At 47.8% G+C, this 21656-nt stretch overlaps 1 protein-coding gene across 2 annotated transcripts in view; it reads right to left on the bottom strand.

The window, feature by feature from the left end:
* The window catches only part of LOC119406031 (protein O-linked-mannose beta-1,2-N-acetylglucosaminyltransferase 1), a 304633-nt gene that overhangs the window by 199145 nt on the left and 83832 nt on the right, over positions 1–21656 (bottom strand). For both annotated transcript variants that reach the window (XM_037672875.2, XM_037672877.2), the window contains exon 3: positions 11593–11634. The gene's annotated coding sequence lies outside the window, so the exon portion shown is untranslated. The remainder of the gene's footprint in view (positions 1–11592; positions 11635–21656) is intronic.

Here is a 21656-nt window from a genome sequence, read left to right as displayed (position 1 = left end):
AAAAACACACACACAACGAACGTAGGAGTTCTCGACATTGTACGCGCTACATGTTATCCCGCGGTTCCTCGGCCACTATTCGAGTATTTTCTCAATTATTTGAGAAGCGACTTCCAGTTTCGCAAGGTCTTGAACTATCGAACGCGTCTGTAAGGAACTATTGTTCAGGCATTAGAAAAGGGAACGTGGCGCCTGAACTTCGAAAAACGAAAACAGAAGAACGATCACGTGAGGCCAACACACAGACGCCTCGGGATAAAGTAATATTATCTGGGGTTTAACGTCTCAAAACCACGATATTATGAGGGACGCCGTATAGGCACCGTGCAGTCGAGTTTTCCCGTGCGACTACAGCGCCAGAACGCACAGTCTAGCGGATAGAAAAAGCAACTCTGAGACGGGGCCGTTCAAAATGGAACGCGGTGCGCGCGTCTCCCTCCCTGCATTAGTGGGTGAACTGTGGCCGGGCTACACGGGGGACGCGTTCGCGCGTCTGTCTTCTGCGTGCCCCTAACGGCCAACGTCAGCGAACTTGGGACGGGCCTGTGAGAGCAACGCAGCTCCCTCTGGTCAGTGGACGGTGCCTATAGTGGAGGGCTCCGGAAATCTCGACCACCTGCAGGGGGTTATTTAACGTGCACCTAAATCTAAGCACACGGGCCTCAAACATTTTCGCTTCCATCGAAAATGCAGCCGCCGCGGTCCGCATAAAGTAGTCTGGGGACAGGGAGAATTTATTAGAAGAACGCAGAGAAGTCGGCCTGAGCTAGTGCGCTCTAGCCCGCTACTTTGCAGAGGGGACAAAGGAAAGGGGAAAAAAGGAGCGATGGGGAATTTTTAAGAATAAATCAGAACGATATCAGAACGCCACAACATGCGCCAGCGTTTGCGATGGGCGTGCCGCGGAAAGTTGAAAAAAAAAAAATCCTCAGGATGAACTACACGCCCGTTTAGTTCTCCTCTCAGCTCACATCTTCCTCACACGTCGTGCGTTGCGACGCAAACCGGTTTTCTTCTCCATCTGCGACGAACTGAAGACGCGACAATCTATTCTTTCGTAAATTCTGGAGAGCACTTTGTCACTCGTCGGCTGGACAACAGTCGCATGCATGGAGTTCATCTTGAAGATAAATGGAACCACCCTCCGCGTATACGTTAGGAATCGTGTTCCGGCTGCAATACATGCACGAGCTTCCAGTGTTCGCGAATGAAGCCCTCCCATACATAACCTTCATCTCTTCCAATTATTCCCTTTCCGCTGTCTCTTGGGGAATACGTCGACGCAATGGCGTTATACAATTCATCTAGGAGTTTAGCCAGAATTTCGATTACAGGGAGGGGAAGGAGAATTGTTATCAAAACGGGTGGCGGTGTGGATGAGTCCCTCAGTAAAATGGGAGGGCGACAGAGGTTGGTGTGGACTAATTGTTTTTGTGTGTGTGTGTTTCTTTGTCATTCTTTGTGTGTGGGGGGGGGAGGGGGGGTGTAACTGGATATCTTTAGAAGGCTTCATCCTGGAGTGGACATATATCGATAATGATATTGACAGTCATGAAGCAGCGATGGTCAGGAGCTATCTACGTATGTTAAAAGTAGGAATAAGAAGTTCCAAACAGATATACGAATATACGAGAGACCAGAGATTGCAGCGTCCGCAACGCGTCCTTCTTAGACTTCGAAATCCAGCTGTCAGAAAATACATACATTAATAACAAGTGCGAGTTGCGATGACGCGTGACTGAGAAATCTCAAACGAAAAGAACAAAAAAGAACATCTTTTTTTTTTTTAAGATTTTCGATAACGTAAACCTCGATATGGACGATGCCGACAGCGCACTGTGGTAAGAATTAAGCAGTCTTCGCTGACGGCTTATTCGGAGCCCGCCAGATAAGTCCCGCGGGAAGTTTTAATCCCCGGGAGGCGAAATGAAAATGAAATAATAATAAAAAAAAGAAAATGAATAGGAGAGTTGGAGAGTTCTAGCGCCGATTTCTTGCTACCATTGCTAAATGCACTGGGATATCGTGTTTTACTTTTACTCAATGATGAGAAAGAAAGAAAGAAAGAAAGAAAGAAAGAAAGAAAGAAAGAAAGAAAGAAAGAAAGAAAGAAAGAAAGAAAGAAAGAAAGAAAGAAAGAAAGAAAGAAAGAAAGAAAGAAAGAAAGAAAGAAAGAAAGAAAGCCTCAACTCGAATGTACCCGAAAGAGTAGTTCACGGCAGGCATAACGTGATGTGAAAACGGTTCGGCCACCTCTCTCTTTCCGTTTCTTTGTAACTTTAATTATTATTCTCCGAAAGAGTTCAAAGCCTCGGATTTAGACGAGCGACCTATACGGAACGCACCCTGACCCGCCCCAGCAGTGCCTCTACGGCGACGGATCAAAGTAACGTCCTCGGCTCATCCATACAATATCAGCGACGGACTTCTCCCAATGGCTGACCGCAGTATGATAAGTGGACAGCGAACCGCCAGTCGAAGACGCCCTATACTGGTATTCTTTCGTCCCTCCCTCCCTCCCCACAAAATATCCGACCTCTTTCAAAACACTGCTTCACAAAAAAAAAGAGGAGACAAACATTAAGAAGGATCCGGTGCCGGTTGTGAGCCAATCCATACCGCACACCGACTTGCATCCCTTCCGTACCTTTTATACACTCAGCTTAGCTTTTATATTCCCTGACCCTACTCTCCGTGCCTCGCCTGCCATCCATCCACTGGCCCGCCGCTACTGTCAACCCCTCCCCGCCGCCGCCCCCTAAACTGACCCTCCTAACCCCCCACTATACCACGTGTCCACCACAGTCACTGCTCCACCTCTCCCCTACACCCTTCCTTCCCCTCGAAGAATCTCCGCGAGAAAAATTTATACTCATCGAAGCGGCTTTCCCGCTAAAGGTCCGCGACTCGGGGAGGAGGGGGGGGGGATCCCATAAAGATGAGAATACACCTCCAAAAACCCGCTCCTCTTGTCTCCATTCTTACCTCTAGATTTTCTTTTCTTCTTTTTTTGCCGGCCCACGCGTAGCGTGGTTATATATCTAATCTGAAATGCCTCTCTTTCTTTCTTTCTTTCTTTCTTTCTTTCTTTCTTTCTTTCTTTCTTTCTTTCTTTCTTTCCCTCTTTTTTAAAATCTTCATTCGTTTTCATCCTCGTCATTTCTTCGGCAGCGCAGATATTCGCAAGGTATAGCCGCTTTCCAAGCGAAGCGAGTCCGAGCGGGTATTCGAAAATTCGAAAGTTTCGACACGCCTCCGGGCTTTCTCAAACCCCTCTGCCCATCTCCCATCGACATTTCTTTGTATGTCTTTTTTTTTTTTCGCCGAGCGAAAATCCTTCAAAAGGACTTACGCCTAGTCCGAGCCGACTTTAGAGCGTTAACGGTGACCGCGAGGGCTGAGCAGACTTCTTTTGCCATTAAGAAGACGAAATAAAAGAACGTACATTAGAAAATAAAACGAAAGTGAAGCGGTATAGAGCCACAATACATACCTTCTGGGTCTGGTTAGGCCAGGTTGCATCTGATACGTCAGTTTGCTCTCGCAGCGACCGCATAACATACGAAGCCTTGTGCTAACAGATTATTCTTATTACTCCGTTATGCGAAAACGCTCGGAATCGATTGTCTAGAGCAGATATTATAAAGGCACGCGAATACTCGAAATTTGGTACACGAATCGCGTTGTCTTTTGCTTTACCGCTCACATTGCGTTCCAAAGTGCGCTACCATATCGAAGCGGTCGAATATTCGAATACTCGACCGCTTTGAGCCATCTTGAGAGCCGCGGTTGTGCCTGCTATTATTCTCTCTCTCTCTCTCGCTCACACACACACACACACACACACACACACACACACACACACACACACACACACACACACACACACACACACACACACACACACACACACACACACACACACACACACACACACACACACACACACACACACACACACACACACACACACACACACACACACACAGTTATTAAGTCAGAAATTCTTTCGTAAAATGAAATGCGAGCAAATGCTGATGCTGGAGGTAATATCAAAGGAAGCATTCAGCCAATGGCAGAGAACGTGAATATTAGTAAATTCAAGCGATGTTCCTGAACAAACGCGCGACGAATTGCGTAAAACTGCGGCTAAACAATTTCTGGTCCATTCAGTAAAGGCCCCTTGTTTTGAAGCAGCCTGCGTACGAATCTGGGCACATATTCACAACAGATCTTCCGCTTAAAACGTTCGTAGGAGAACATTTCAGGCAATCCAAATGTTCGACATATGATTAGGGACGCCGGCTGGGCAAATAAGAAATGGCATTTACTAATAAGAAGTTTTGTTAATTGTGTCGCTGTTTGTTCCAATTATAACAAACCAACTATTCGCAGTGATATTGCCACGTTACCATGTGTTCAGACAGTGTGCCAGAAAAGTGTAGTGTATATACCATAGCCCGCACGCTGCCGCTGCGATGGCGCACCAACAGTTTTCTTTTTCTCTACTATATTAACCCCAGCTAATGCCTCTGACAAAAAACCACACAATTAGTTGCATTGAATGCTTGTACTTTCTAAGGGTATGTCTTGAAACACGAAAGCTCCGTGGAGAGGGACCACATTTTTTCGCATACTATAGTGTGTAGAGAGCAGTATTTACAGCCATCTTTCGCGGGGGCCTGCACGAACAGATAGTACGATGGCCTCGGGCTTGTTCTTATCGCATGATTGTCACCACTGTTTTTTCACCATCAGTCGTGACGTAGCGAAACCCGCAGTCCCTGCGCTAGCGGGCGGTAACTGGCGTCAAGATATTATATATAGGACTTTGCATAAGACACAGGGGCGCCGCGACACCACTGTTTATTAAACGAATGCTTCCTTATTTTGGTATAGGGAACCCAAGCTCAAGTTGGGGCGCGACGCTCGCGCGGCTAAGCTATGCGTTACTGGGGGCAGACGCTGCCCGCGAAGGCGGTTTGTCGCCGGATTTGCCGTGCACGCGTGCGCTCCTCATTCGGCCCAGAGCACTGCTCTAGTCAGCAATAGTTACATTGTGGCGCACCACACATGGAATCCGAGAGCTCTGTGCGTGCGCGGAAGCGGCGGCGGCAGTGTTGTGGCCGTGGGTGCGCCCAGTTGCGATCAGAGCAGTGGCGCCGCTCGACGTTGCTTTGGAAGCCTATATCGCGACGTGCATGAACAAGATCGTAAAACATCGAATGCAGCAAACTAGCCGTTTTCATGCCTATGTCTCTATACCGTAGCTCGTTTAGTTGTTGAAGACACAAAACGGCACGGCTACAGCCCCATATGGGGGCACCGCAACACATCCGTAAATTAGTCTATATACTTCCTCGAAACGCTGGTGCGGGACTAAAGTGAATCTGGAGCATACCATCCGACTTTCTAAGACAAGAAATATCGCGATGTTTCAGACCAGTTAACCCAAACTCTCACGCCTCCCCACACGAGACAGTACATCGAGCACTATACGGCCAGTGGCTCACTGAGTCATCGATCGACTTGCATTTACCGCGTGCGTCTGTGTCGGCGAAGACACGTTGATTGAGAAGGGGCAGCCCGGTGGGACTAAAACAAAAACATCGAGGCAAAAGCAGCTTACATAGGACGCAAAGAACAAACACACAAACAAAAGACACAGACGCCTACAGAGAAGGTAGCGTCCACCAAGCCAAATCACTACAACCTCTGCTCTCCCCCCCTCCTTTTTAGTTTTTTTGAGCTTTCTCTTTTCTTTTTTTCGCGGGTGTGTGTATTCGGTTACACGGGCGGTGCACGGTGGCAGCTGGGTAACACTACCACCGTCACGCTCGCTCCTCCGGTGGAGACCCAGTAGCGACGGGGGCCTCGCCGAAATCGATGGGTCGTCCAATCTATCGGGCCCTTTTCGGTTAGCAGACTGATTGATGAGGCCACCGCGGGCGAGATTCCCGCCTTCACTCGTTCTCTCTTACCATCTGTCCACACAACGTACGCTCTCCTTCTCATTGCTCACTCACACACACACACACACACACACACACACACACACACACACACACACACACACACACACACACACACACACACACACACACACACACACACACACACACACACACACACACACACACACACACACAAGCCAGCAGGAGTGGAGAAAATAGGCGCATTTTCTCGCAACCCTAAGGTGGACGACGGCTCAGCGCCAGCTCGACCGCTGCCGAACACGCTATCCCAAGTGCACGCTCTCTAACATGCCACAGACTTACATACACATTCCTCCCTCTACATGTCACTCCACGTGCCGTAATAGCGATGTTTAGTACCGCGTACGTTGAGTAAATAACAGCGCCACGTTTCGTCTACAGTGCATGCGCAGGACTTCTGCGCATGCGCGCCCTCACAGTTCGCTACGACATACGCAATTCTCATGGCATTCTCTCTCCGCCTCACAGGGAACATAAACGCACTGCCTGTCACAAGCTGATTCTCACATGCGCAGGAAAACATACATGCTCGCACTTCCTCACTTTTTCTCTCCCCCCCCCGCCCACACACACACACACACACACACACACACACACACACACACACACACACACACACACACACAAAATGTGCACGCAAGCAGATAATCAACACTGCCTCATTTGTTTCTCCTTAACCGTATACCACTATATAAGAACCACTTTTTTCGATTTCTTTTTCTTTTTTACGATGACCCTATACAAGCTAGCTCCCTGTCCATTTCTTCTCCTCTTTCTATTTCACCAAGGCATACACCTCGTTCACCCCGCTGAAGGCTCAGCAAGGCGGGGGAGTTGTAGATCGACGCCGAAGAAACAAAAGGCGCGAAGCCGCCTTCCGACCGCGGTTAACATTCTCCGTTCTTATTGCGGATCCATTGGCGCTATACAGCCACTCTGCTGTAGATTGCCCAGGGCCTGCTGTAAAGCCCCGCGCGATGGACAGCGGCCCATATAGCCCCTAAACGGTGCCTCGGGTGTAGTGGCCGTAAGGAAGAGCGCCCTCGGGACGAACGTCGCGAGAGAAGGGGCGGAGCCCTCGACGCTTTTGCTGTTCTGACATTCTATTCGCTTACGGCGATGTCCCCGAGTATGGGGCTTCAAAGCAGGAAGTCGTCACGAAGCGACCAGCGAAAGTTATAAAATAGTATCTCACATTATATAAGCTGCGCGAGCGATGCTTGTTACGACAGAAACTAAAGTAATTGTTAAAGGGTCCCTAAACCACCTCCACTCCAACTTTATTTATTTATTTATTTATTTATTTATTTATTTATTTATTTATTTATTTATTTATTTATTACATTTCAAGTACACGCGCGCATCGAATTCAGCGAGTTCAGAACGCCGTCACGATCAACGGTGCCAAAAGTGGCAGCGCTAGGAGCCGCGGGCGCCCCACAACTTCCAAGAAACAACCCCTTCCCTCTCCGGGCTTTTCCGCAGTGTTCAGCCCCTCAGTGTTCGCCGTGACGTCAACATTTTCGTCTGTTCGGCATCTACAATACCTGCTTCTCCGCTCGCAGATGCGTGCGCTCGCCGCTCGTCCTGATGGCACGTCGAGGAGGAGCACTCGGCCAGGAGGAGAGACGAGCCGACGAACCCAGCATAGCGAAAGAGCGAAGCGAGCGAGGAACTCTTTTTGCAACATCAAACGCGTGTATTACGGCACCGTTTCGAAAAATACTCACGGCTACGTGTTCGTTCTATAGAGTCGTGCATAGCTGCAACACCGCAACTAAATTTCGATCTCTGGGTGGTTTAAGGGGCCCTTCAAACTGTGAAGTAAGTGTCCTAAGGTGACAGGCATGCTAACAATGAAGGCTAAGTGTTAATAACGCATGACCCTGTTATTCAGCGCAGTCTTCATCAGATTAGTCAGTTACTTCCGTTCATAAAACAACAATATACAAACAACAAAGCTGACGCTTCTTAAAATTTCATAACGAAAGGGCCCACACGAGCCAAGTTCCGAACCCCCCCCCCCTCTCCCCGTACACACACACATCGACATTATGGTGGTATTTTTAGTAAGAAGTTAAGCCAACAGTCATGCCTAACATATGAGTAGCAATTAAAGGCAGCCATAAAATGAGAACGGCAATTGACGGAGCAAAGCTTCGTGAATTGGGCGCGACGTCTCTTTTTCCACGCACAAGAATGGACGCGAGAAAGCGAAATAAAGAAATGTCCCATAAAAACAAACAAACACGGTGGCGCCATGTGAGTGCATGCGTCGCCAACGCGGCCAACACCGATGACAGAGGGCGCGCGCGCACGCGTTTCGGAGTATTAAGACGCACTGACAACCACCGCAGCCGCGGCGCGACGAAAAGCTCCCTCGCTAAGTGAGCGATCGAGCCTCGCCGGCTGGTGCTATAGATCCGTACAACGAAAAGAATAAAAAAGAAGAAAGACGGACTGACTAAAAGGGGGGCTACGTCGGCGAACGACAAACAAAGCGAAACTACGAGTCAACAAAGAAGAAACAAATAAACCAAGCTAAGCATAAGAGGAGATCTAGTGAATAGAGCGGCAGGATCGACTTAACCCAGTCGTAAATAAAGGCTGACGCCGAGAGCACGTAAACGGATAAAGAAAGAAAGAAAGAAAGAAAGAAAGAAAGAAAGAAAGAAAGAAAGAAAGAAAGAAAGAAAGAAGGAAAGAAAGAAAGAAAGAAAGAAAGAAAGAAAGAAAGAAAGAAAGAAAGAAAGAAAGAAAGAAAGAAAGAAAGAAAGAAAGGGGAGATGTAAGCGAAAGGGCCGGCGACGTATCGTAACAAAGATTAAAAAAGCCTGAGAACGCGAACACAGTCCCAAGCAAGAAACACCAACAAAAGAAAGGGATGAAAGGAAGGGATTAAAATGAAGCGGAGCATAAACTCTGGACTTAACGCCCATAACGTTCGGCTCCCGCGAATCGGCACGAGGCTAAAGGGAAGAGGTTCGTTATAAAAGCTTATCAATCACTGGCACCGGATTTTCACGCCGGAACCTCGGTACAGGAGGTGAGGCCACCGTGAAGGGCGGGTACCCAAAGTAATTGAGAGCCCGATAAACAGCCTCTTCTTTCTTTCTTTCTTTCTTTCGTCGAAGAATTCTCTCTCACTCTTGTTGACGTCTGCGTTAAACTGGATGTTGAGAGATATTGCACCCAATACACAAAAATCGCCGTTTATATTCCCCGAACAGAGAGATGGAGAGAGAGAGAAATACCAAGGAAAGAAGGAGAAGGTTGAGCTACGTGACTTAACTGTTTTTGGAGACTCTCAAGCCAGACTGAGTACGCGTGTGAAAGTGGCAATCAATTTACTAGCGAGAGTTGGCGGCGGCAAGGTTTTTTACGGTCGAGGCGACACGACGCGCGGCCTGTCGATCTCTGCCGTGTACGTTTCAATCTGTTTTAACGTGCTTGTTTTGCGTTTGCTACAGCCAGTTCACATTCGCTGTGTATAACGAGGCTGTATTATAGTTTGTTTGTTTATTTGTTTGAGGCCTATTTTTGCCATCCGTTGTTTGCCTGTATAAGAGAGGAGTAGCCGGGATTAGACATGATGCCAACCTCTCGTAGATAAGCGTTGAATAATAATAATAATAATAATAATAATAATAATAATAATAATAATAATAATAATAATAATAATAATAATAATAATAATAATAAAAGAAGAATAACATCTAATACTAATATATCTGGGGTTTTACGTGCCGGAATCCCCATATGATTATGAGGCACGTCGTAGTGGAAGGCTCCGGAAATTTCGACCACCTGGTGTTCCTTAACGTGCACTGAAATCGCGCATTTCGCAGGCCTCTAGCATTTCGCCTCCCTTGAAATGCCACCGCCGCGGCCGGAATAGAACCCGCGACCTTCGTCGGTTCAGCAGCCGAGCACCGTAACCATAGCACCACCGCGGCGGACGAAGAGGAAGAAATGGTACGAAGAAATTGGTGGAGTTGAAGCAGGTGTCCGGAGGAAGTGCCCGACTGTGTTTTATCGATATATGCAGGATGGGAACAAAATACAGAAAAGTTAAGAAAATAGGAAGGCACTTTCGGTCTCCACACGTCAGTGTGACCGTGGATTTAATTTTCGTAAAAGGCACGACGACACCTGCTGTTGCAGACGCGTACCATGTTGAAACCACCGCTCTGACTATTTTAAGCAAACAATTCTTCTTTTCCTTTGCTCCATGCTCTGGCAAGAGTGCTTATAGTGCGATGCGCGCTTCGCCTCTGGCTGTAGGAAGTTTGCACTAAAGGCACATGTTGCCGTCTCCACTAGTTTCCTGCTTCTCCAACAATAACAACACCAAAAATAACGAGAACAGAACGCACACTATGGAATCTGTCTCAAAGCAAAGCTTTCGTGTGGGATTTAACATAGCGTGTCGTAACACTTTTCATTATTATGCGGACAGGAGAGTAAACTGCGTCCCCAACACGAGCGTATACGGTACACGTCTCTACAGCCCATTTGTGTACAAACGGAACCGTTTTGCGTGTCGCCGCAGTTCGAACCGGAGAATAAAACATGACCTAGCTGTCGTCGGGGAAAAAAAAAAAAAAAAACGCTTATCCTTCTGACGAGCGACGACTGTTGTACAGCGCATAACGGAAGCCTACAGTAGGGGGAACTTTACCCGGCGTCAAATGTCGCCGCCCGTAATCACCATGACAACGGGGAGGAGGGGAGGGGGGAGGGGATTGGCGCTGCCTAGGCCTGGTGCGACAATTATGCGCACGCAGAGCTTTTTCGATCGTGAAAGAACCAATGAATTATGCACCACATTGAACGGGAATGTACTACGCCGCGGCTGTGAGGGGACATAGACGGAACGAGAGGCGAGATAACGAAAGGGCAACCGTATAGACAACATGGCGGCCGTAAAGAGAGGCAAGGAAATCAATTTTCGAACGAGGTTCAGTTGGCCTAGACCAGGGTTCCAAGCTCACCACGAAATTTAGCCCCGCAAGGATTGGAACAGTGTAGAAAGCAGCAGCGGGCGAGGGGTAGTGGAGGGAGGACCAGGATGTCAGATAATGTTGCCATTATATGGAAGACCTTTCTTATATCTCATATATGGGTCAATTTTGATGGGGATTTGGCGTCAGGATTTGAGAAACACGCCGGTACCGATCTCTAGAATGGCTAAATTCTGCACGTCGATTGTGAAATATAGTTTTTACTCCACGGTTATGTTTCAACACATAGTCACCACTTGGGGTGTTTCACGAGAAAAAAAAAAGAATGCTCGAGAACAGTCAAGTTGTGTAGCTTACCCGAACAAAGCATTATTAATCGCAACAGGCGAGAAAGCAATGCAAGTACCATTGAGCAAAGACTGATAACAATTTTCCTTGTGAATCATACGATGACTACTGAAGTTTTAAATACGCCGTCGGCCTTGCATGCCAAGTTCCTTGCTGTTTAAGACCGCTGATTTAGTACATCCATACAGGTAATCACCCATGCAGAAGATCGAAATACGAAAAAAAAAGGCAAGACAGTAGTGGGGGGAGGGGAGGGGGTGAGTTCAGTAAATGTGCTTGCTTACCGTGACTCGTGGAAGCGTTGAAGCGACTGCTGTAACAGCGACCTGAAAATAAAAAAAAAATTAAAAAGCGGCTCAGTTAATGGCAGTGGGAAGTGGGCAACGGATACACTTTCGCAAAGCATAACCACAGACCATTCAAAATGGAAGACCAGAAACGGGACACAAAGGAAAGAGCAAAATTCCAGCCAGTTCTACGCCGTATGAGAACCGTGGGACAGCAAAGCTGTCACCCCTTTCGTCAGGCAGTACATTTTGCTCCCAAGTTTCGGCAAAGTTTTCACAAAGGATTTCTTTGTTGCTTGATCTTCAGGTTCAGCCATGTGTATTCCGCGCGACGATATGCGCTCATTCGCGGTCGCGCTAGAAGTCTACGGCAGCGTTCCAGTGCGGCCGTGGCCCACTGCACTGACCTAATCGCCCAAAACGCGCATTACTCTCTTGACTGCGCTGGAACGCAAGCAGCGATGCAAGCACCGCTGCTGTGCATCACATGCTTCGCTGTAATGCACAGCATGACATTTTACACCGCGAGGCAACCGTACAACAAAATTATAGCAATGTTGCCTTGCAGAGAAGTTAACCTGTTCCCGCTAAGTTGGTCGAAACAAACGGTGTTACTGCGACAGCTTTTTGTAAGGTTCTCCGTTTTTTTTTTTTCCTTCGCACAGGCGTCCCAATTTTCACGTTGCTTCGATTCCTTTCTCTCTCGCTTTCAGGTGCGCGTGCGAAAACGGGTGTAAAACTACTATCGCCAACAACAACAACAACAACAACAACAATACACTCGTTTTCCGCTTAATACCTCTCACGCCGGCCTGACCTATCGCTATGGACAAGGTTTTGCCCTCGACCCTGAAAGAAAGAACACAGGGTACGTTTTCACGGCCCTAGACATCTCCCCCACCCCCCCTCCCCGCCTTTTTTGATACCTTCGCGAGTTCCAGCATACAACGAAAGAGCATGATCTTTTCCACTCCGACCCAATAAACGCTCGAGCCTACTTCAGAAAGAGCCAAAAAAGAAAGTTTCTCTTCTTCTACTTGTTCTACTTCACTACCTATCTTTGTTACCGTTCTAAGAAACGTCAAACTTGAGCGACGTGCGGCCCCAAAATGCCGGCAGCGCTCGCTTCACTCTTTCCTTTCCTTGTCAAACCGTGAAATGACCGCGCCGCGAGACCACGGAGGAAGAACAAGACGAAGATGGCACCGATGTGCGAGCACCCAAAGCCACACCGTTTTTTTTTTTTTTTTTCGTTTACAAGCGCATAAAACAAATCGCTCTTCCCCTAGGTGGGATCAACCCCCCATGACCACCTCTACGTCCAAACGGTTTGCCACGCTTCTCTAACGCGCGCGGACCGAATTTGGGAGCGGCCATGCAAGACAGGCTTACGCGCGTGTCGGACAGATAGGAAAGATCCGACTGGAACTTCACTCGATAACATCTTCGTTTCTTTTTTCTTTTTCTTTTTTTTAAACCTTTCTCTTTCGCCAATTCTGGAGTGGTTTCGCGGAGAAAGGCGCGACCACGGCCAATGCAGCGCACGAGGGGCACGGCATTGGTCATAGCCGCATGTATGCACACATCTTGGACAAACCACCGAGCGGCGGTTCATCCTTTTATCTTCTCTAGTCAGTGCCAGAGACAGTTCCGCACTGCCGCCGCAATGCAAAAATTCTGATGGCGGAGAGTTCTCCCGTATACATTGGTTTACGTTGACCCGTTCGTTCGTTACAGATGACAACAGCACTGATTTAGGTGTCTCCAAGGGATCCGTACAGGCAGCGGAAAAGAAGGCCTACAAGGACCACAGTGCAGCGGCGCCGAAGCGTGTGCCATCCAAGGCGCTGCAATCTTGCCTCATATCGTGGAAGGACGTAACAGCCGCAACCTACAGACGGGTGCCACAGCGTTCGGGTGGCGCTTTGTTAGATAAATCTCGTTACAGCGATTAGGTTGTGTAACGCAATTTTCTTTACTATAAGGTGCACCACATAACTGCAGTTAGAACACAGCGCACCGCGGACTACGGAGCCGAACTCGCGAACAAAGGAGAGGAAGGGGAAAGAAGTGAAAGAGAAATGGCGTGAGTAAAATAGGCGGTCGCGGATGATTCAAAAGGAAGCCATTACAGTGGAGCATGCGCTCCCAGGCGGATTCTTCTTTTTTGATCTCTCAAAAAAGGAACGCCATCAGATACAGGCGCGCTCGCGCGCGTCGAGCGGCGCCGCGAAGAGAAAATGCGGCTCTTTCCATTTTTCACGCCGCAGTGCGCGCCCGCAGCCCTCCTGCCGATTTAGCCAAGCCGAGTCGAAGACTCCACCGCGGCTCTCTCCCTGGTACCGCTAGGATGGCCGGGGCAAATGTCTTCTTTATTTAGATAACACGTACTGCTCTCGCCGCCGCCTTCTCCCAGCACCTCGGAGTCGTCTTCCCAGCGTCGCTCTCCTCTTTTCGTTGCGGTACGCTTTAACCACGCATCCCTTGGTTTTCCTCACCCAAGAAGCAGCAGCAGCGGATGATTGGGGAGGCCTTCGCCACCTTAATGACGACTAAGAGAGGACGTCCCGATGGGCTAAGCTCCCGGTTTCCGACCGATTGCTCAGAGAAGGTGGGCGCGCACGCGCGGACCAGATTTAGAAGCGTATAAGCGCTCATTTGAGAAGCGACCGGATCGAGGAATATAGAGATAAGTACAGATCCAGAGCTCAGTTTATTTATTAAGCAGGCACTATTTGGCACGCCACTAAACCGCATTCACAATTCGCAATATCGAGAGCTACCTATAATCGGATATAGCTTAATTAAGAAGTCCGGAAAGGCCCCGCCCAGACGACCGAAGCGCGGCAGCCCACCGCTTCCACGACTAAAGAAGTAGTCCCGCTTCTGTACTAACGTTCTCCAAAGCTGGAGTCACCGGCCGTCAGTCTCATGACGTCACTCAGGAGTGCACGCCCATTGGCGCAGGTGTGTTTGCATCCGCCTCTGAGGAGGAAATGCCGCGGACTTCTGAAAGTTGCATTAGACTACAGATATATACGTGTAGCACGAACAGGACAAGAAGAATCACTTCCAGCATATTGTTTTTCGGTTTGAATTGTTCGTCGAGTGCGTACTTCATTTATTCCGCGCAGTTCTCACTCATTTGGCGCGATTTCTCGATTGAGCGCTATATTTACTTTTGTTTCAATTCTACGTTCGCTGGCTCTCCGATTTATTCCGATAGTTCTTTTTTTTATTTAGTTTATGTATAGGAGAGTTTGGTGCCTTAATGGTAGCACCGGATAATTTCGCTCGTTTAGCAAACGAAATCACTAAAGACTTAAAGACACAATACATATCATACAACAAACGAAGGGGGGAGGGGAGGAGGACTCCACCCCAACCGTATCTTCACATTTGTGTGTGTATATGACATACACGCACACACGCACGAACAAGGACATAGCAGTGCATAACTCCTAAATTATTTCTGGCTACGTCCCAGTTATACAAATCTGTGCGCTTTCTACGATCCCCTTGGTGGACGATCGCCAGTCACGCTCAGACGTGATAACCACTATCATCATGTAGTTCAGAATACGGCCCGATCGTGGATGGGACGAGCATCAATAAGCACTCCACCATCGATTAGATTAGGAGATGAAGCGCGAATGTCTGATGCGAGGACCATAACTGCAAGCACAGATGTCTGTCCGAAGCTTCACACAATCTATTCCCGACACCAGGGAATGGCTTCGGAACCCTTGCTGACACGTTTGTCAGTACTTCGATGTTAACAATAATAGCGAATGATATGCAGATCGCATTGGCGGAAATGCGCGTAGAATTGACGACGACGGCTTCAATGAGATCGAGTATGGATGAAGCGGGCAACGAAACGGCTAAGACATAACTGGTGAAGAAATGGCCGCATTTGTTCGTTCACGAATGGCCACAGCGGTTATTCGCTTCGAGACCGAGGAGTTTATCGCCGCATATTCTCGAGACCTAGCGAGGCGAGGTTGATGATGATGATAATGGTGATGGCGTCGGCCGGAGATTTGCCCCCGAGATCGGCGCGATCTAAATGTTCCATGGGCGGCTCGGAAGACAGACAAGACAAGAGAATGTGTTTGGAAGGCGAAAGGCGTGGAATAACTTAGTACAGAAAAAAAATATATTGAAAGAGCCTGCTGACGAATTCTGCATGCTGCCGAGTAATTCCACTACTATGCGTGCGTTTTACAGAATATATATCGACCCCATTATAGTCTCCTTTAAGTTCAGCAAGAACCATGCGCAAAACATGAGAAACAATAGTAACAAGGAAATAATGTGGGCACCAAAAGCACGACGACGGTTGTGAGGCCCTTTCCGATCCTCTGATCGAGGCCAAAAAGAACGTTAGGGCATCCAATTCTCTTCCTTGTTTTAACAGTAACGTTTATTTTTTAGCTTCTTAGAAAAAAATACCGTTCACTTAGTTATCGACCGACTCTTCATCTGCCTGAGTGACTTTGACCGTGTGACTCTAATCAAAACCATCAGATGAATTCCATAATGTTTGAACCTCTGCCTTACCCACCGACAGTAATTTGTTGAACAAACGATGCAAGGAGGGAAAAGAAATATGATTATGAGAAAAAAAAAATGGGCAATAAGGCAGTTTTTCCGCACATGCTCAAGTTAAGCAGTTAAAAAAACGAACTTCAAGAACAAGACAAGCGATACCTTCTGCAGTTACTTCGACTACAGGCGCCATTCAATCGGTAAACTTAATATGGTAAAACAAAATTTAATAAGAAAACAGATGACGACGTGTTAAATGCGAATACGTAAACGGAACGTCGTATTCATAAAGACCGTTAGGTATCTCGGTGCTGATTGGGCAACGTGTCGTTGCGACCAAAGCATCTACGCTGAAAACACGAAGGTCAAGACTATTTAGTCATCGCAAGTAGTCCTTACCGTCAACGGGTACTAATTAACGTTTATCCCTTTAAAAATACGTAGTATTTCTATACTTCCCAACGTTATTCTTACGTTCCCGTCCTACCGGCTACCGGTTTCTAGTCCGATCAGCGAGAGTTGGCTGCGCCTATTACAGAAGGAACAAACAAAACAAGCAACGGCGAGAGATTGCGAAGCGATTGTGTCTGGAAGAAATGGCGATCAGGGAAAGTAGCACACAGCTAAGACGGTGAAAAACTGCAGGGAGAAAGAAGCAATAGGGTACACACACACGAACGGAAACGCCCGGTGCTCGCGAAGCAAGAACAGGTCGAGCAGGAAAGGATTCCGTCAGGAAAAGAAATATGTCGCCCCGCGTCCTTGAACTCCCCTCCTTCAAAGCTTCCCAAGAGAAAGGGGGCGTTTGTCTGTGGAGAAATGTGGACCGGCCGTTTAGACAGGAAAAAAAAAAGAAACAAAGAACTTCCAGTTGGGCGACGATAGAAGTCTAATTTTGTGCTCTTGAAGAAGTGGGGGCAACGTCCTTCTGACGGGCCGAGTTGCGAGAGTTCAATTATTAATTCAGTTGGATTAAAACTTTGTTGGCAGAATTCAGAGTAACCTTACTTATCTCAGCAGCAAAGTAAAAACCGTACACATTCACAAACCGAGCTCACAGCAGGACGCCAAAGCTCGTTTTCACATCACATGACTAAATTATTCGTTGTCCAATGACGCTTACTACGAAGAAGGCAGCCACATCCACACTGTGAGCAATTGTAGCTGGAATACCGAATACGCGAAGGAGCAAGCACAGCAGAATATACTGCGGTGATATTGCAGTACGCTGCGTTCGAACTCCCGTCACTGGAAATTATTCTCGCGTGGCTAGACTAATAAGACACGAGCAAGAACCTCGAAATACTCACGCTGATGATTGCGCCACTGCCGGCGCATTTACAAAGCGATAAAAGGAGACGCACATATTAGTTCACTCGAAGAACCGATAACCTAAGTGGTGTGCATTGCGAAGATGACAAAGCAGTCGTTATACATAACAATGACGATCATGCTGAAGCTAAGATAAGGCCAGTCATGCGGTCAGGTGCACACAGAGACAGGCTTTGAGAAGTGACATGCGCGGCATCCCTCCCTTGTAGAGTTCCCACTTATTTATTTTTATTTTTAATGCTGGTGTGTCAACATTCTTCGTTCATTCGCTTCGCCCCCTTCCACCAGCACACGGCAGCCAATCTGTCAAGCAGGCCTCTAACCTCCCAGTCTTTGCATCGAGTGATTCTTACCCGACAAACAAAGCGACAAATTTCCCTGGTACAACTTCACACCGACTGTAGAGCGCTATCTTACCAATCCCGCTACTTAAAGAAACACACAGCGATTTGTCGAGGGTGGCGCCACTTTCCGAACTGGACGCGGGAAGCTAACTGGCGACCCTTGACTAGGCACGGCGAGCCGCAATAGCCTGTGTGGCCCCAGAAGAGGGGCACCTCCCGCGGTAACCAAGTGCAGCCTTCAATAAAGTTTTTTTTTTTCTTTCTCTCCTGCATCTCGCGCATCAAAGAGACATCACGATGATGCCCAAAGCTCATTTTAAATCTAGTGTCCTCGACTGGAACCCTCCTGCCCACTCATTCTCCTTAAAGGTGGGGGGAACGTGCATACGACTCCACAAATGTATTGCAAAAAGTGAGTGCGAAGCTCCTGCAAGCCGCGCGGACTTCGTCCAAGCTGGCTTCTCCACAATGTGACGCATCTTGTGGTGAAGCACGCTTTAGAGACTTAGTTCGGCTCGCCTGCCTTAAAGGGACACTAAAGAGCAAAACGATTTTTCTCGCATTAGTAAGGTAGTCTTCCACGATACCAAAAAACACCACGCTTGCTGCGAGAAGACGCTCAATAAGCGCGAAAACGCGCAAAAAGAAAATACAGGTGGCGACGCCACCTTGGAATTCCCGCACCATTTGCCGTCACGTCACGTATTTTTGACGGCGCCTGCTTGGGCCTACGTGGTTCCTAATCGGTTAAATCTAAGTACATTGTCCTCTGAGGGGGCCAGAGACTTGATAAAACGAGGAGTTTGTGGAAATTTCGTCGGGCCAGTGGCGCCAAAATACGTTAAATGCTCTTTGAAATCTTTTACGTCACGAATTACAAAGGTCGGCGCGAAATTTAAAAATGAAACTTTGAACTTGGTTTTCTCCTCTAATAATAAACATATGGTGGTGAAATAAACTACACAAGAGTTCTCCGAGCACACTTTATCAATCTAAACCAATTCATTGTTTCTCTTTAGTGTCCATTTAACGGGTGTATAACGCAAGTATATACGTGCGTGTGCTGGCAAAAATGTTGTCGTGATGACTGTGCAGGCCCCGCCATGCCCCCTACCTCCTCGCCCCCTCCCCCTCGATGGAACCGCAATAGCCAGCAGCTTTGTGCACACGCGAACAAAAGTTTACGGGATACGGGTTCGACGGAAAATGTGAACATACACACTGTTAACGCACGATGACTCCAATACATAACTGCGTAGGTCAGAAAAGCTACTACACGCTGAAACGTTCGATTTATATCCAGGCTATATGTTCCCATGTGAAGGGGGAACTCTGCCTTTTTGGCAAAATCTCGTGTTCCGTAAACATTTTTAGCCGGCAGTACAGGCACAGTGCAACGCGCTGCGCTCAAATGCAACACACATACAAGCCCCTACCCTGAGAGTCGTTTCTTTTCTCTCTCTTATTGCATACGCACCTGTCGTAAGACCCCTGCGGACTGCGCCCCCGAAGCATCGCGATGCAGGAGCGGCTTAACGCGTCTCGGATTGACCTCGCGCATGCGTGCAGCGAGGGGGGCTCCCACCTCGGCGAGCTTCTTTCCGCACCAGCACATTGCATTTCAATCGCGTTATTGGCCGGTGCCCGGCGGTTGCTAGGCCTTGCCTGCGGAGAGAAGCCGCAGGCAGGGTACGCGATCATCCGGGGCTTGCTTATTGCGCCGTTCAATTTCAAAGGACGACGATGGAGAAGAAGATGATGATGAAGCGCTCGTTATACGCGAGATTAAAAGCGTCCGGGATATACCATAGCCGCGAGAGAGATGCTTGCGGCTGCAGGCCCTTCAAATGGGTCCCGCGGTGTGGAAGTAATAAAGGAGAGAATAATCGAATAAAGAGAAAGAAAAAAAAAGGCGATAAAGCTCCATTTAAAATGTGAAACTCTGTGGCCGTATTAAAAGCCCCTGCGGGTGAAGGTCAGTGCAATATAAAATAACAAAAAAACCTGCGGCAGAACTATTTCGTAAGCGAAGACGAGAGAAAATAGTAAACCAGATAATAGCCGGAGCCAGAGAAAAGATAAAATAGAAAAAAAGGTCGTTAAGGCTTTATGGGGCTGCTGCTCGTCGTTTCGTTTTCGAAAAACTGCCGGTCTCGAGAGCGGTGTGGCTAGAGGCCAGATATAAAGTTATATATGTAAAAAATGAGCGAGGGAGAGATAGAGAGAGAGAGAGTCTCGCTATGCATATTGTAGTCCTTGATTTGGTGTCGACATCACGCATGGAAAACGGCCACCTAAGCCCCAAGAGTGCAATTCTGGTCCTCCGTAGAAGGTCGAGGGCTTTTTTACTTCTCGCTCTCTGATTATGTATATATATATATATATATATATATATATATATATATATATATATATATATATATGTGTGTGTGTGTGTGTGTGTGTGTGTGTGTGTGTGTGTGTGTGTGTGTGTGTGTGTCTGTGTGTGTGCGTGCGTGTGTGTGTGTGTGTGTGTGTGTGTGTGTGTGTGTGTGTGTGTGTGTGTGTGTGTGTGTGTGTGTGTGTGTGTGTGTGTGTGTGTCCATGGTTACGCTGAACGAGCAGGATGAGTTTTAAAACTTTGCGGTACCATAAGTCAGGGAGGTCAGGGGCACAATCACAACCGCGGGAGCAGTGATTTCAAAACATCGCTCGCCAGTAAAGTTACGCAAGACGTGTATATCGTTTCTGCCACGTCATCTCAGCACTTCTGCAGCTGTTGTGTGATTTACAAATTTGAAGGTTAGCAGGCGGTGTATATTCTAGTTGCTGACGGCACTCGTTTTCGTGAGTCCCCTCCACCTACTACACATTGCTTTTTTTTTTTTTTCTCGATGAAACAGCCATTACGACCACACTTGAAATCATTATAGCCGCCTTCTGCACTACTACTCGGGAATTCTATAGACTATGTTACGTAAAGCATATGGGCGCCGCCATCATGGGCTGTTAAACGAATGTTTTCTTATTTTTGTATCCCCTGACGCGAACTGATAAAGTCAGGAAACGCCGAATGCACCAACCCAACAGTTTTCATGTGTATGCGCCTACCGTAACGCTATTCGCTTAGTAGTTCAAGATAAAACACGGCAAGGTTAACAGACGGCGCCGAAACCCGTCCGTAAAATGGTCTATAGAAGGGTTACAGATCTGCAGGATGACTAGAATTCTGCATGAAAGTGTATGCGGCATACAATTCCAGGCATGGAGCACACGGCAAGTTTTATACCATACCTCTTCGGGAAAGCACGCCGCGTTGTAAAAAAAAAAAAAAGGTGTTACGTGTTATTTTTACCATAGCCTACCATGACACGTGATCGCTTTGTTCATGCCGGCACTGGTGCCTAGACAGCTACTTCGTCATAACGTTATGTCTTCTTTTGAATGCTACGAGCTGTACTGAAGAAGTGAGCGCCTTGGCTCATCTCACACAAAAACCACGTGCGGAAGTGTACACAAGAACTAAACGCGTAACTTTACTACCTGTTAACGATTGGGGTTTAACGTCCCAAAACCACGATATGATTATGAGGTACGCCGTAGTGGAGGGCTCCGAAAATTTAGACCACCCGGGGTTCTTTAACGTGCACCTAAATCTACGCACACGGGCCGCTAGAATTTTGCCTCCATCGAAATGGGGCCGCCACGGACGGGATTCGGTCGCGCGACGCGGCTGCTAACGAGACAGCGAATAAACGGAGCCGTATCTGTGCGACAACATATTCTCAGACGATCTTACCACATAAATAAAGTTAAACGTACGCGCACATCGCTCAAAGCAGCAATAGCAGGGAA

Source organism: Rhipicephalus sanguineus, chromosome 9 (assembly GCF_013339695.2).
Source record: "Rhipicephalus sanguineus isolate Rsan-2018 chromosome 9, BIME_Rsan_1.4, whole genome shotgun sequence".
NCBI lineage: Eukaryota > Metazoa > Arthropoda > Arachnida > Ixodida > Ixodidae > Rhipicephalus > Rhipicephalus sanguineus.
This window is presented reverse-complemented; position numbering and strand designations above follow the sequence as displayed.